Below are 6177 nucleotides of genomic sequence, written 5' to 3' on the forward strand. Positions count from 1 at the left end.
CAATGGTCAGGCCAAGAGAGTATTTGCATCTGAGGAAGGTCAAAACAGATGCTCCAGGAGGGATGGACTTAAAAGCTTAGAGACACAGAATAGGGAGTGGGATACATGTCCCTTTTTGTGATGTAATAAAGGATAATAAAAAATGCCCCTTTCTTGCCCTGAAGGCATTTGTATTTATTTTTTTTCTAATGGATGTGATTTCTCTGAAATGCTTGGGAACACTTTAATCCTTTTCATATTGTATGTGATATTCTCTTTTTCAGCTTTCCCCTTATAAATACATGTCCTTTTTTTGGTTCTCCTACATTTCCCTTGAGTGTAGGATGTAAACCTTTACTATGTTTCAGATATGTGGATTACTCTGCTTAAAAAAGTTTGCTGTCATGGCAGTGTTATATATTGTCAAACATAAAGCTGAAGAAAGGAGGAACTATAGGCCAATTATTCTGCTGTTGGGATGTATATAAGCAGAACTCCATCCATTTCAGAAGTGGTTACTGGGTTATATTTGCTGACGAGCTAGATATAAAAATATACACAAAACCATATTCAGTGATTGTTGCCAGCACCACTGGAGAGGGGAGGGGAGAGAAGTGAAGTAAAAATTAACTTGGGGAAACTCTCTCCCATGCAAGTATATGGAACTGAGTAACCACAGACAAATAATATATCCTCAGCTCTAAGGAGAATGATACCATTTTCCATAGAATTAATATTCTAATTTATTTTAGCCCTTCATTTGTTGCTTTAGCTTATATTTGCTGCCCTTGAATCATACAAAAAATTCTGTGTTAGGCTTTTAAAAAAAACCCATGCTGAGAGACCTACTCGCATATATTTATTTATCCATTCATTTTGAATGGAGGCCTCACACTCATCTGCTTTGCTCTTGTAGCCTTGAATATGAAACACTGCTGAGCTCTTAACTCTGTTTATCTTGAAATGTCCTTGCCTCTTCTGTGGTGTTATGCGTATTTGTGTTTTGAGTAGAAGATAGCTGAACTTTCAACAGCCACCAAACAGATTTATTTTCTCAGTCTTCCTGGAAGGGGGAACATGATCCACTGCAATGTTATGACATCTGCCTGCTTTCCCAGAGCTTTCCTGCCTGCAGTAATTCAGCTCAGTTGAGTAGTTAGGAGGAAAGAAAATGTCCTCATGGCTGGGTAAACTCTGGTCTGGTTTGAATGTTCTTTCGCAGCTTCACAAACTGTGGTTTATGACCTTTGGGATGATCATGGGCTCGAAAAGCTTCTCTCTCCTTTTTCTCCTTGTCACCTCCTGGCTCTGGCATGGAGACACAATGAGTCTAGTACAAAACTAACCTGGATTTCTTATCCAATGTTAGAACACAATGAGAGGAGAGGTGTGGTGTACTAGGGCATTTCTCTCTCTCTCTCTCTCTCTCTGTGTGTGTGTGTGTGTGTGTGTGTGTGTGGAGAGGAGTGCATGCAGGGCTCTGGGTCAGGAATCATGTGTCTTATTTTTTTCTTCCATTATACATATACATCAATGTTGCATTCATATGCCACAGTCTGTGATGTAATAAGGGATTACAGCATCTGTGGTGAACTTCTTTTTGTTGAACTGTCAACCCCCCATTCCCAATGATGTATGGAAAATGCTGCATCCTTGGAGAATGAGTATGGAGCTTTGAGAGTAAAAACAAGACATTGAGCTGTGGCTGACCAAAATATGCTCATAAAAGCAATAAGATATTATCTTATGGTTACATCTTTTAAACAAAGTGAGCCATTAACAGTAATGAAGGAAATGGAGTGTAGACAGAACTGGCTCAGTCTGAGATAGGTGGAATCCATTGTTTGTGCCTGTTAATGCAACTGAAAATGGAAGTCCATCTTTTGCAAACACCTAGTCTTTGAGTATCTTGACACTGGCTCCGGATGTAGGTTGGATGTGGGGATTCGGTTTCTCTGTTACTGCCTAATGAGTTTCCGATGAGCACAAGGTTAAGCTATATAATGAAGAAGTAGAGTCCATGCATAGAATAGTCGACTAGAAAAATAAAGAGGCATCTGGAGTAGACTGTGTAAGCAGAGGAGACTGGGAAGTTGTTTGGAATTCAATAAGTGCTCACATAGATGAAAATATTACCTGGCATATGTTGTGGGAAAGGTCAATTATTTGACACCAGTTCTGAGGAAAGTACCATGAAAAGACTGGGGGGAAAGCTCTGAACTGCTCGTGAGTGAAAATCCTATTTCATGCTGTGACTAGCCTTTCATTTCACCCAAGGGAGAACCCACCAAAGGCCACCATCGAAACTAGCTGTGCAGTACTGTTCATTTTCCATGGTAGAAGAAAATTGCTTAGAAGAAAATTCCTTCACTTACTGAAGATGGTGTTGAACGATGGGGGTAATTCAAAGCTTTGCATGTACAGGGGCCTTTCTTTTGTTTCTGTTTAATAAGGGAATGTTTCATGTGCCTTTAGGAATATCCTGCTCTGCATACACAGAGTTACTGTGCTCAGGGAAGAGGAAGTCTCAATGTGTGCATATTAACTGCTGGATCTCAGCCAATCATTACATAAACTTATAGTAACTGACAGACATTTTTCATTCATAAATATGAATATTTATAATATTTGGCAGCATTGAAGCATCTCATTTTTGACAGTGTATCCTCACCCAGCTATCTATAGAAAACAAGCCATTAAAAAAGTAAGAAAACCATTTGAGAAACTTCATGTTCTATTAGTTAAATGGAAGGTATTTATGCCTCTCTCTTTTAAACTGTTGCAGAAGAAAATTGCATCTTCTTTTGTGATACATCTTCTTTCTATGCAATTTAAACACACCCAGTAGATATTTAAATAGGACACAAATTCTAACAGTCCAAAACTGAGGAATGCATATTCCTTAGGGAACTTCACAGGCAGAATTTGTGCAGTGCATACAGACAAAAATTTATAGCAATTAAAATGAATACAATTTACAATAGATTCACCAAATAAAATCCCCACAAAAAAAACACACAACCAACATCAGAATAGCGAAACAGTGGTACAGAAATTCAGTGCACAACAATGTAGAAGAAGGGGAGGGATCCCCTCAACCAAAGTGTCCCTTGTCAGTCTGAAAGAACTCTAGGAGCTTAGACTATATGGATTGAATGTGCAGCAGAAAATGAAACCTAGGTGACCAAAGACATTAGCTGCCTTGCCTATTCACTGTGGAACTCATTCCATTAGAAAAGAAAAACTAAAAATAAATATTTACATTATATCCTCTCATTTCTAAATAGCTGAAAATCCTTATTAAGCTGTCCCACCTGCTGCTTACTGAAGATGTTCTCAAATATCCCTAGCCTTGGCTTAGAGAGAAAAATGACTATATGAACCTCACAACTGAATCAATCAATCTTACATCTTGTTAGAGCTACCACCACTATAAATGAAGGATTCTGTCATTCCGCCATCCACCCCAAGCTATGAATGATTTGGTTTCTGTCTGCTTCTTAGTCCATCAGTAGATAGGTAGATCTACTGTACAGTAATTAAAATTTTGCAGTAGCCTTTTAAATACGCTGCCAGGTTTTCCTTATGAGTAATGATTTAACTATCAGTTAAATAGTTTGTTATTGCTCATTTTCATGTGCAGCATTTTATTATTTGCAGAAAGGTATCAAATTGTGTATGTAAATCATAACGCTCAGGTGGCTGCATTGATTACCTAATGATCAGCATTTTTAAAAGCTTTTCAGAAGAGATTGTGTACATCAAAGCACAAAAAATTTGCCCAAAAGGAAAATTATGAGCAATTAAGTTTTGGGAATATATTTGTAAAATCAATTTATAATGATAGGTTGAAGAATTCTGCTGAAAATTGAAAAGGAAACAGAAATTACGGCAAAAACTGAAATTCAGAAGAACGGGAAGATCTCTGATTATGATGAAAACAAGTTGGAAAAAAGTCACTGCCTTCTTACATCTCTATGCATAATGTACTCATTGTCCACAGTTAATACAGGATTCTCACTACAGATATCTGTACACTATGGTATAAGCAAATTTTGGCATAGCAATGCCTACTGATGTTTCACTACAGGCCTGGTAGAGGCATGAGGAAAACAGCTACATTTTCCAACAGTACAGTTGTACCTCGGGTTAAGAACTTAATTCGTTCTGGAGGTCTGTTCTTAACCTGAAAGTGTTCTTAACCTGAAGCACCACTTTAGCTGCGCTGCCGGAGCACGATTTCTGTTCTCATCCTGAAACAAAGTTCTTAACCTGAGCTACTATTTCTGGGTTAGCGGAGTCCGTAACCAGAAGTGTCTGTAACCCGAGGTACTACTGTACTGAGATGATTCAGCCTTAGCCTGTGAACTAGTATGAATTTACTGAGAAAGAGTTATGGCTCAGTGGTGGATCATCTGCTTTGCATGCAAGAAGTCCCAGATTCAATCTTGAGGGGGCTGTGGGAATACTCCCTACCTGAAAAAAAAATAGCTTAACCACAATACTCAGCTACTTGGACCAGTGGTCTGACTCGGTATAAGACGACTTTCCTAGCTTTTTGGATTGTAGTATAAGTTGCAAAAATGGTTGTCCTAAGGCATTGGCTGTACAGTGGCAGTAGTTGTGAAGCAACATGTTTTCTTTAAAGTATTTAAAAAGTGCTGTTTTACCATCTAGGAATGCAAAGAAGTGACTGTTGAATAATGCTTGACATTAGAGTGATATAGAGGTGGCATTAGATCAGCTTCAGATAACTGTAATGTTTTGTGAGTGGGTGTTTAACGAAGTACACACCATTTGTTCAGATGGCGCTTAGCGGAAATAGTGAACAGCAAGATATATTTAATCTTTATTAGATGAACTAAGATTTGAATATGATCATGAGATGTCTGACACACTAATTAACTTGCCAAGCATATGGATGCCTTTTGTTATCGTGCCACAATATGTTTCTGTCTAAATGAAATAGAGAGAGGGTTTTTGTTGGGTTTCTTTTATTTAAAGAAAAAGTTAGGTGACAGAAATTTATAGCCTTTTGAGAGAGAAGGCCTTAGGCATCTATGGTTCCTTACATTGCTGCATGGATTGGAGATTTATTTCTGCTCAGTGAAAATTTATTGCATACATAAAAAGTGGCAACACACCAAGATCCAAGGATTTTAAGATGCCATTTCCCACACAATTTGTAGTTTTCTATTAAAGAATATTTATTCAGTATCAAATGCTAGGAGTTAAACATATACTATTTTTGAATAATGTGCACTTTGGGTTGGTTTATTAATATATTTCAAAAGATTTACTATTAGAAAATATAAGATACAAACTCCTGAAAAAGCTGTGTGTATGTGTTAAACTATACTTACTTTTTAAGAGTAGATAGGCCAATAATTAGTTGTTAATTACAGCTTTTGCATAATCCTTCTTGTGTTGACTGCTTCCTACCGGGGTACAGCTTTTGCATAATCCTTCTTGTGTTGACTGCTTCCTACCGGGGTGGGTATTACAGTTCTGTTCTCACGGGCTGGACCATGCTCCAGTTTTTCACATTGTTGGGTGGAATGTGATAGATGATAGATAGATAGATGATAGATTAGATAGATAGATATAGATAGATAGATAGATAGATAGATAGATAGATAGATAGATAGATAGATGATAGATAGATGATAGATAGATGATAGATAGATAGATAGATAGATAGATAGATAGATAGATAGATAGATAGATGGTAGATAAATAGATAGATAGATGATAGATGATAGATAGATAGATAGATGATAGATAGATAGATAGATAGATAGATAGATGATAGATAGATAGATAGATAGATGGTAGATTATAAGCATTGAACAGAACTTCACACACAATCACTCAGGATCTCACATTAAAATCAGTGTTCCTCTGATTAATAAAATAAAGCATTTTTTAGATGTTGCAAAATGTTTTGGTTTCTGCCTTCATCAGCTACTCTAATAAAAGGAGAAAGATGCAGTTTCTAAGGTGGCAGGTTGAAGACATGCATTGTTAATATGTCCTTAGTCTCAACCTAGAGCAATGCTTGGCTTCAGTGAATAAAGCCCTTCTGAAAGCATTCCATCCTCAAAGCTTTATCACTGCTACCTTGGAAATGGCATCATTTAATCTTTATCAGAGCAGCTGATGATGACAGGAGCCCTAACCTTTTCCCACATTAAAAAA

This window comes from Podarcis melisellensis, assembly GCF_964234715.1.
Source record: "Podarcis melisellensis genome assembly, chromosome: 1".
NCBI classification, from domain to species: domain Eukaryota; kingdom Metazoa; phylum Chordata; class Lepidosauria; order Squamata; family Lacertidae; genus Podarcis; species Podarcis melisellensis.